This window comes from Furipterus horrens, unplaced genomic scaffold, assembly GCF_987537825.1.
Source record: "Furipterus horrens unplaced genomic scaffold, mFurHor1.1.pri manual_scaffold_3, whole genome shotgun sequence".
NCBI lineage: Eukaryota > Metazoa > Chordata > Mammalia > Chiroptera > Furipteridae > Furipterus > Furipterus horrens.
The window spans coordinates 80,874,788-80,885,746 of record NW_028327173.1 but is presented as its reverse complement, the minus strand read 5'-3'; the positions used below and the strand labels follow the sequence as shown (position 1 = coordinate 80,885,746).

General features: G+C 38.1%; 1 pseudogene; it reads right to left on the bottom strand.

Moving 5' to 3' along the window:
* Window positions 1–6,127: 6,127 nt before the first annotated feature.
* LOC150015385 (lipoyl synthase, mitochondrial pseudogene) lies at window positions 6,128–6,682 on the bottom strand (annotated as a pseudogene).
* Between the last annotated feature and the right edge of the window lie 4,277 nt (window positions 6,683–10,959).

Sequence of the window (10,959 nt, the reverse complement as noted above, 5' to 3'; positions counted from 1 at the left end):
CCTGCCATTTGCGACCACATGGATGGAACTAGAGAGAATTATGCTTAGTGAAATAAGCCATGCAATGAAAGAAAAATACCTTATGATATCACCTAATACGGGAAACTAAGGAACAACACAAACAAATGAACTAAATAGAACAAGAAACAGAATAATAGTTATTAGGGGGGAGGGAGAGAAGGGGGATAAGTAAAGGAAGGGTTTAGTTAAGGAACGTGTATAAATGACTCATAGACATGGACAACAGGGAGGGATATGATTGGGAGAAGGGGTGGGATGGGTGGGGGAGAACAATGGGGAAAAATGAAACAACTGTAATTGAAAAACCAAAAAATAAAATTAAAAAAAAATTCTGGAATTTTCTTATAAAAAAGTGTACCAAGGTACACAGACTATTATATTCTAGAAGAATGCGGCTATCAGTTATACATGAATTCTTTTATAACATAACAATGCTCAAATATAACATTATAATGCTACGTTCTAGAAGAATTCATGTATATCTTCAAACGTCCCCATTGATAATGTACATTGACCAACATTTCCCAGTGATGATTTACAATTCTGGAAAGCATATTGCACCAAAAGTAAGAATAAAGTGAGTTCTAGTTATCTGTTTGCAGACTAGTCATTGTACTTCTCTGACTCTTTAATAAATGAAAGTTGGGCAAGATTTGTTGTTTTCTAACTCTGCCTCCCACAGGCCCAAGGGTTCACACCCACCTACCGCAACCTATAACCCTGCTTTTCAGTCAGAGCAGTTCTATTTTCTCTCAATGTGATCTATTTACATATTCACCTAAGATTATGTTTGATTTCTGAGCAAAAGTCATTTGACAATATCCAGAAGAGATTATTTTAAGGTTCCTTTCAGAACAATTACTTCTTGAATCTATGAAATCCAGGATCTGGCTAGGAGATGCAGACCTTTCAGTCAGTTCTTAAATTAGTCCAGCTAAGAAGCTGTCTGTTTTCCCCATACATTAGGCCAGATTTGCTTTATTTTTTCCAGAACGTAAAATTGAACTGTATAGGCTAGAACAGAGATGAATGAAAAGGAACAAAGTTCTTGATTCAGAAAACAAGGGGCAAAGCTGGCTGATGAGGGGAAGAGAAATTATTAATCTCCTCTTTCTTCAAATGACTATTGAGTCAATTGGTACTACTCCAGGCATAATGATTTTGCTCTTGCTTATGAACATGCTGTTTAGAAATAATAGTTGATGGAGAGCCCTGAGCACATATTAATTAGTGAGCCATAATTCATGTTTTGTAGTTAAAGGTTAGACCAGAAACCAGCACCAGCTCTAAATTCGCAGCTGTACGAGAGTCAGGGCCTGACCTTCCCTCTCCAGAGCAATGGAACTGAGTGCCTGTGTCCAGGGTCAGCTCCAATCATCCCTGTAAATTGGGTAAAATGTAATAATTGAGTGGCCTTTTCTTTGAATTAGGTGAAAAAAAAATTGAGAACTTCTAGAGTCCTAAATGGAAGTAGACAGAGCAGAGTTAAAGCAGATGTTACTGTACTGTTCAATATTCTCAAGACACAACATTATAAATACCAAACTTACCTTTGTAACATTGTCTGCATCTCGAGGTAAGTGCTTATGAAACCGTCTGCCAAAGTAAGTGGTGAAAAGAGTGTCCAGGTACAGCACTCATTTGTCACATTCTCATTTCACAGCCCAAACAAACATTAGCTATGAGGCAACATTAGAAGTGGAACAAATAGATTGGTTATTTATTTTATCATTTGACTTTTTCTGTAGGAAAGTCTTAATACTATGCTTCAAATATCACAGACTAAACTTACTCAATGCCAACTAATTGAATTCCCCAGTTTTCTTTCAACATTTCTATGTATACCCATATCACTGAAATTAGTTCATATCCTTTGGATTTGTGTTATTGATGGGAGAGTTCTGTCTCCTGTTTCTCTTATATCCCATCTAAGACCCAAATGAAATGCTAACAATTAGTAGACTAAATGAATATTTTGTTATTAAAAAGACAAGAGTACAGAAGCAATTTGAAATATGTTAAATTGCTAAATAAGCATATTAAATTTAAAAGTTAGACACTTTAGAGCCCTGGCTGTTGTGGCTCAGTGAATTGAGTGTCAGCCTGAGAGCCAAGTGTCGCAGGTTTGATTCCCGTCAGGGCACATGACTAGGTTGCACGTCAGGTCGCCAGTTGGAGGCATGAGTGAGAGGCAACCACACACTGATGTTTCTCTCCCTCTCTTTCTCCTTTCCCCTCTCTAAAAATAAAATAAATAAACAAATAAATAAATTATTTTTAAAAAAGTTAAACACTTTAAAGAGTAAACTACAAGGGAAGGGATAAGTAGATAAACTATCTCTATGATCTAAATAAAAATACATTTTTATCACCAAAGGGCTACGATGTAAACAATTTTAAGCACCTCTTGTGTGTTAAGTTTTGTGTAAGTGATTTACTGAAACTATAATGCTTAGAAACAAACAACCCCAAAATTCAGTAGTTTAAAACAATAAACATTTAGCTTATATAGATTGGGCCTAGTGGGGTGGTTCTCATCTAGGCTTGGCCTACTCACATGTCTGGGGCTTGGTGGTTATCGGCTATTGGCTGGGGTAATGTGGTTCATTGGGGTCATGTCATCCTCCAGTAGGATAGCCCAGGTATGTTTTCATGGTAGTGTCAGAAGGCAAGAACCAGATCAATTCCCAGTGGAACACACTTCAGAATCATCCCACTGAGGAGTGAGGAGGCCATGTTCTTTTCCAAGAACCAGAGCAAGGCCAAAGTAAGTTGTATGGCTGAATCGAAAGACAGAATAAGAGGACATGACAAAGCTATAGCAGAATTTGAAGAAATAAAGAATCGAGGACATTAATGCCATCTCCCCACAGACTCTGTACTAATTTAATTGACTCCATCTCATTTAACTTTACAGTAAGTCCTAAGAAGCTATTACTACTATCCCTATTTAATAGATATGAATACTGAGAATAAGAGAGGAAAAGTCTAACCAGCTGGTAATTGATAGAGCCTTTACTTCTGCTCCAATAGACAATCTTCTGTCCCCACACATTTTAGAGTTCTTTGAACTTTATTTATCAAAAATATGGGAAATTATGGTAGAGAGAAAGAGAACTTTCAAATAGAGAATGGTAATTAAAAACCAAAGTCCCTAGTCTCCTTTTACCACTTAACTTGTGTCATGATTCCTATAGAAAAGAAGTGAATCCATTATATGTAAGTTCTACCCAAATAAAAGATAAAAGAAAAAAAGAAGGAAAAAGAAAGATAATTTTGCTTAATTAATCAATACCCAAAGGGAATATCAACTGGATTTTGGGGAGAAAACAAGTCAAAATGACTCTAAAAAGATATCAAAAACTAACAAATAAGAATAGCCAAGAATATTCTGAAATATCAAAGTATTGGAAAATCACTTGTATTTCCAGACTTTGTAAATACATTATAAAGCTACAATAATTTTTGCTATTAAAAAGGCAGGATACTGTACAGAAGCAGTTTGAAATATGTTAAGTTGCCAAATAAGCATATTAAGTTTTACAGTTAGACACTTTAAAGAGTAAGCTGTGAAAGATGGGGAAAGTAGATAGAATCCAAATAGGAATTTAGAATATAATAAAGGTGGCAAATCAAGTCAGTGAGGAAATGATGGATTACCCAATAAATGATGATGTGATAAATGGGTAGTCATCTTAAAATTTTATTGTATTTCTACAACATCGTACACTAAAAATATTACATCTGTCAAAGATGTAAAAGTAAAATGAAACAATAATAGCATGTGAACAAAACATGAGGGTTTGTTTTAAATATAATTTCTAAATGATGGAAGACTTTAGGTTTAACACAAAACCCAATCCTACAGGAAACTAGTTGAAGGACTGTGAAACACACTTTAGAATATCCCACTGAGGAGTGAGGAAGCCACATTATTTATCCAGAACTCCTGAGGCATTAATTTCCAGCACTTCTGGCTATTGCAGGCAATTTCCACAGTAAGCTGAGGGAATATGGCAGTACACCAATGTCACCTGATAATGATGGGAAGCCAATCTAGTGTGTGTGTCATTAGGTGAAATGGTGAAAGATTACTCTCTGCCTTTCACCGTCTTGGTTCTGTACCCATGGAATCTGTTTATGGGAGGAATAGCACCATATGTCAGTTACTTGTTTAAAGCATATGGAACATCTTGCAAGTCAGCTCTCCAAATTGTAAAACCTGTAGTCTCACAGCTTCCACCATAACTGGATCTTCCAAAGGCCATTCTATCATTTTTAAGGTCAGCTTTTCCTATGTAATAGAATTCCTAGTAAGACCAATGAATCCCACATGCATGAGTTCATTGCCTCTCTTCTGCAGGGAAAGAAGTTCCTCATTCAGAAGCAATACTGAAGGACACCCAACCACCTTTGAATCACTTGGGTCATGAGCTACTTAAATTTTAACTTAAACCAGTTATAGAATATCTCTGGCTTTGGGCGACACTCATGACTAGTAGTTTTAAGTGTTACTTGATGATAGATTGGAGCATTAAGCCTTCTTCTTATGCATGATATAATTGTCTTTCACTTTGGAGGGGATATCTTGAATGTTTCATATCTCTAAGTCCCGGAGATATTCATGGACATTCATTGAAGTCTAAATTTTCTGGGGATTTATCACCCATCCTCTGGAACATAAATGTTTCACTACATCATCCAGCATATTTGATATTTCTTTGCTTAATCAGCATAATCTAATCAATATAGTGGAACAGTGATATCTGCAGGATGATGAAATGATCACAATCCCTACAAACTAGACTAAGGTGACCGGCCAACTGTCAATGAAGGGATACTGCTGCTGGATAAAAGTGTATTGCAGTCAGTACTGTCTGCTTATTGTTCAGGAAAAAATATTTACCTGATTAATGTCTGCATATCAGACTCAAGGAATTGTGTTAATTTGCTCCATAAAAACATACGACATCTGTAACAGCATCTGCCACTAGAGCTACTACCCGGTTAAGCTTCCTAAAAATCCAACTATTTTTCCTAGGCCTCCAGCACTTTTGTGCAGACTAAAGAGATGAGGCTAAACAAGTAAATGGTTGGAATCCATTCCCACATATTTTCCAGGTCCTTGATGTGGGCACTAATTCTGTAATTCCTCCTTGGATATGGTATTGCTTTGTTTCACAATTTCAAGAGAAGCTTTTGTGTAGCCCTTTTCCCCATAGTAGCCCTCATTCCCTGAGTCAGAGAGCAAATGCGAGATCTTTCAATTACCCAATTATGCATTCAGAAGCTGGGGAAATTAATTTAGGATGTGTACATAGAACCCACTGAGCCCACTGTGAGACAAACCCTGATCTTTGTCACTGGAACGCCATAACTCCATGTCTGACCAACAGAACTGTCCCTAAGGTCTCCAGAGAATTCTGAATTTCAAGATGCTTGTGGTGCCCACACTACATTGCTTCTAACTGAGGAACTCCTTTTGTTGCAAGAAGAAAAGTCATGAGGTCCCATGTATGTGATTCCACATAAAGATGATACCCAGAACTGCCGCCAAATCTAGTATCCCTCTTTCCCTGGTATACAGGCATCCTGGTAAATGGTAATAAAACTCTTCGAGGAAGGCTAACAGGATGCATTATATATATATATATGAACATTGTGGGTCCTCTTTAAAAGGAATATAGCTCCCTGCTCACTTAGGGGTTTAGAGTATATGAACTAGCTTATATAGGGAAAATAGGTGGGAAAGCCTGATTGTCCTCAGGTGAACAGTCACCTGACTGAAAGTTTCATCAATTATACAAATCAAATTAGAGCTTAGTAGGCTGCCCATCTATTTTAGTGGTAGAGATACATGATTAATTAATTATTCACCACAGAAGAGTTCTAAAGGTGAAACCATTTCGGTCACTGCTCTGGCCCCACTACCTGCTGCAGTGATCACACCTATCTTGGCTCTCATGGTTAACTTGGCCTCTGGTCACTCTGGGGTCTCATCATCCATCCCCACTGCAATTGGGAATCCCATTTCAATGACAGCACTTCTCATCTTTTTTTTTTTTAAAGATTCAATAATAGATTTATTCAGAGAAGGGTGGGATGATAACAGGCTGGTTTATTCTGTCAGTGTTGTTTTTCACATATTTTGCATAAATTCATATGTAATGAAAAATCAAAAGCCTATAATGCACATTTTTAGGAGAAAGACATAAAACACTTCCTCTCAGCTTCTAGGCTAAACTTTAGAGTTTGAGACCGGCCTTACCATGATTGTGGCTGTGGCAGTGGCATATTCTCCCCCTCCCCAACATTCGCCAATATTGGGACATCGCGCTTCCTCACACACTGTATGGAGATTTAAATCCCGCAAAGTATTTTTCAGTTTATTGTAATTTTTCCCCATGGGAATCTCTGTCTTTAGCCATGGAGGTAATCTTAACCTTTCTCCTTTCTGGCGTTTTAACTTTCCTTTATATTCTTCCCAGGTGCTCCTGTCTGCAAGATCACCAGATACAAAATCTTGAAGGTCTGGTCCATTCTGTAAAGATTCCTTTTTTTTATCTGGCAGGGAACTAACTGTTCTGACTGGACTGCATAAATATTTTCCAAATACCTGGGGCTTCACAGTGCGGACGATGATCCCACAGCATAGCGACATCTCACTCAGCACTTCTCACCTTTATCTCCAGCCTCAGCGTCAGTTTCATATTAGAGCATTAGATGCAAGAAAGTCTGGGAAAAGTAACTTTTAGTTTTTAAATTTCTGTGATTCAAGAAGAGTCTTGGAATGGATGCCGAATCCAACAGAACAGACCCTCACAAGGAAAGAAAAAACATTTTCTGTGAATTTGGAGAAAAAACTGAGCTTATGTTCATGAATAAATAAGGCAGATCAATGGATTAGGAATGTGTGTGGAGTTTACAAAGACGCTTACTGAGTCTGAAGGAGTATAGAACATACCCTTTTGTAAAAATGGCCCTTCAATAGCCAAAAAATAAGTCTAAAAGAATACACATGAACCCACAAAGCAGAGACCTACAAAATATGAATCTTTGAGGTAAAAAAAAATTATGTTTGCAAAGAGTATTTAATAGTATGAGGAAATACTGATCATATCAAAAAGTATAAAGGAGACGTACAAGATTATATATATTTTTTCACATACATATGCCTTTTAATAGTGACTCCATTTTCAAAGCATTTCAAACAATTTAAGATTATATTTTTTAATACATGTGTGAGGGCACGTGTATACACACATATACTGCATATACATGTGTACACACATATACTGAAAGAAAGCACCTAAACTGCTAAAGGTGGTGAAACTACAAATGATAATGTTTTTTTGCTTTCTTTTGTTTTTCCAAAATTTTTGCAATTACTTGCATCATTTTAAAAGTTAATGTTATTTTAACTAGACTACTACTAATAAAATGAAATAACTAATGGATGTATTCTGGTTAAAGTCTTAAAAAGACTGGTGTCATTATTATTCTATACTCTAGAATTTGTTTTCTAAGATAGTGTAAAGAAGAAAATATGTTAAGAACTGGGCCAGTGTTAGGGGAGAAGAGATGTGTTCCTAAAGTCTTTATTGTGGACTTGATTTTAGAATCCTAGAAATAAAAGCTAAGTTCTAGACACTTAGCTTGATTTCACACTGGATTTTACAATAGAACCCCACTGTTTTTAACTGAAAACATAGATAAACTCCCGATATCCAAAACAAGCAAACATGAAGTGTTTCATCTGAAACCAAACCCTCCAGCAGGATGTTTAGACTCTATAGAGACCCACTTGAAATCCACTGACCTAGTCCAACTCATTACTTTCCAGGTGAAGAGATCTCCATAGAGAACAGGCTGACCCTCCTCCCCTGTAACTGAGATTCAGATAAAAGGAAGCCTGAGATACCACACAGCAGTCCAGGGCCAGGCACCCCCTATCACCATTTAAGGCATGAAATTGAAGGTTGAGAAGGAAATCACGTTCCAAAGGACTATGAGGGCAAAAACAAAGTTCAAAACCACATGTCACCTTGAAGGGCCAGAAAGCAGAGCAAAATGCAAGGGATAGCTGCTTCTTTTCTGAGGCTCCAGTAATGGCCTACAAACATTTTCCAGGTTGGTTTAAGATGTTACAATGGGGTAGGCATGCAATACCTTACTGAAGGTCTCATGAATTTTAATACTAAAAACCAGGTGTCCCAACTTAGTAGGATGGCATGGCTAAGTTACACACACACACACACACACCTGCCTGCCTGCAAGTAATTCACATAAACTTCATGCTTTCAAGTCTACCTTACTTGAACTGTCCTTACTCAGGTCTTCAAAGACAACCTCATTGCCAATCCAATTGATAATTTCATTCATTTTCCTACTTGATCTCTCCTTAGTCCTTTCCTTTGGCCATCTTCTCAGAACTTTACTGTCTCTCCTATTGCATTAATTAGCACCTAGCTGTTGTGATGAAACTTTAGTGTGCTAAAGAATCATCTGGGAGGCAGGATTAAACCCATAATTTGGGGTCACATTCCAAGATGACTTGGGGGTGGAGAGAGGGCAATTGTACACAGATGGCTCTTGAATTACAATTTGAGAAACACTGAACAACAGTGTAATGAGTCTCATAGTCTCCAGCCCAGATCTTTCTCATAGGCTCAAGGCTTAAAATATCAACTATCTGATTCATTTGAACAAATCTCATCACCTTAAATTCATCATACTTTTACCCATCCACCCTATATCTACTGTGTCTTTTCCTATGTGCCCTCCGTGGTCCTGCCCTCACCCCATGACACTGTTACAAGCTGGGCCCAGGCTCCCTGGAAGGGTAAGTGCACCTACTTCTTCCCATTGCTGGATTCTGCTATCTCTTTTCTCCCTCACTGATTTCTAATGTCTTACACTCACCTACAGATGAAATGAGCCACTGACTTTAAAATGTTCTGCCCTTCCCAAGTCTCTGAGTCCAATAATTGCAATGACTGCTACCTGCTTCAATAGAGGGAAGGAAAAATATAGGAATAAATATATGAGTATTTTCATATCCATGTGATTTCCCCAAAATGCTATTCACTAAAGGTGATTTGGTAATCAATTTTAATTGAAGTGCCAGGATTAATTAAAAAACAAGGAGTAAGAGCAATGAGCAGGATTACTATACAACTGATTGCTTAAAGCTGAATATTGAACAACCTTGTTCTTAAAATTTCTTCAGTCAATCCCCTTCCCACCTCCTCTTCTATTCAGGCCAAACCTCCTTTGATGAGGCTCTGGCTCCTCTTCAGCCTTCTTCCCTCTCCTCCACGTTCACCCTCCAAAAATTTCAATCTCATGGGCATCACTCCTGCAAAGCAGATGAGCTGCCCCTTGTCTCAGCCACACCCATCCCAACCACACCTGGAGAGCAACCTCCCAACTAGAATGGCCTGTCAATGGATTTTTAAATACAGAAATGTTTCTCCTTCAAGAAAAAATACTGCTGTTAGCTCTTAAACCACAGTTTTTCCCCTATAGCATATCATCACCTGGTTCTTTTGAAATTGATTTAATATGAGTCACAGTCTGACTACAATGATGTTTTTCAGATTCCCTCTCTCTTGTCTGGGTAGTGGCAAAGTCAGTTGCAGTTAAGTGTTAACAAGGACGGCCTGGGAGTGCTATCCTCCTGAGGACTAGCTAGCTTTGTACTGATCCTGCGGTGGGTGCCAGCAGTTCTTCCTCCTCCCTCCAGGTAGCTGTCTTGTCTATGCAGGTTGTTTATTATAAGAAAGACTGGTGGGTCTGGGGGGGAAGGTGTCTTTAATAAAATAAAAGAGAGGTATGCAAACTGCTACATATGGAAACCAAGGAGGAAAATTTTAAGCTGAAGACACTGAGCATAATCATTTTCAAATGGCAGTGTGTGAGCTGGGAAATGTTTTGCTAACCAGTCCTTAGAGAACTGAGTTCCACACTAGAGAATCAATCATCTAAATGACCTGAAAATAAAGCATATATGTGGCAACACTCATTCACAACACAGAATTAATGAGCAAAGCAGCTGAAGCTTGCTGTAAGAGTCCAAGTATTTATAAGAATAGATTTTTCATCAAAGTGAAGTCCTGTTGTTTCCTATTTATTTTATTCTACAATAAGTGAAGAGATTTAAAGCAGTTGGACATTTTGAAAATGTCATTGTTCAAAAAATATATTTTTTAATTTTAATTTCTAATTTCTCTTTTACCCTTCAAGGAGAGTCAAGGTTATTTCTCACTCTAGTAAAGCTCTCTCTGCATGAACAGGCACTTGGGCTAATAATGCAGAGATTGTGTTTCTTTGTCAACTAGCTTCAAATACATGATGTTTTAAACTATTCTCCAAGAAAGCCTAATTATCCCAGCAAGATGCTCCACGCCCCTAAGGAGAGTGAGAAGAGGCTTGGAGGTGCCTTTTGGTACAGGGGGAGGCTATAGGACCACAGGTGGGTGGTAAATGAGACAAGACATGAGAGGTAGCCTCTGCCTTGCATTTCACCTATGGAGATGTTTTGCCATGCCATTGGTCTGTGACACATCCAGTTTCTCTTCCCTGCCTCGTTTCTCCCCCTTAGGTTCAGTTGGCTCTAGGTTCCTATCTGTCAGGGCTTTTTATGGATTCCACAATGTGTCAGTTAGGATCCCTTTGGGTCACATTAAAAAAAGAAAAGGAAAAAAAAAAAAAGGCTTTCCCTGACAAACACAGCGCTGGGCTGCTGCTCTCTGTTTGAGGAAACCTTACCTAGAAGATCAATATGTAAACAGATTTTTGTTACAAGCTGCTCTGGTTGAAGTTGCTGGTGAGGTGCCCATCCCCTGCACATTTCACACCTATTTAGACACAGTTGGAAACTCTCTGAAAGTGCAAGTCATTTTATGATAGAAGAAAATCAACAGTTGAGAGGGAAAG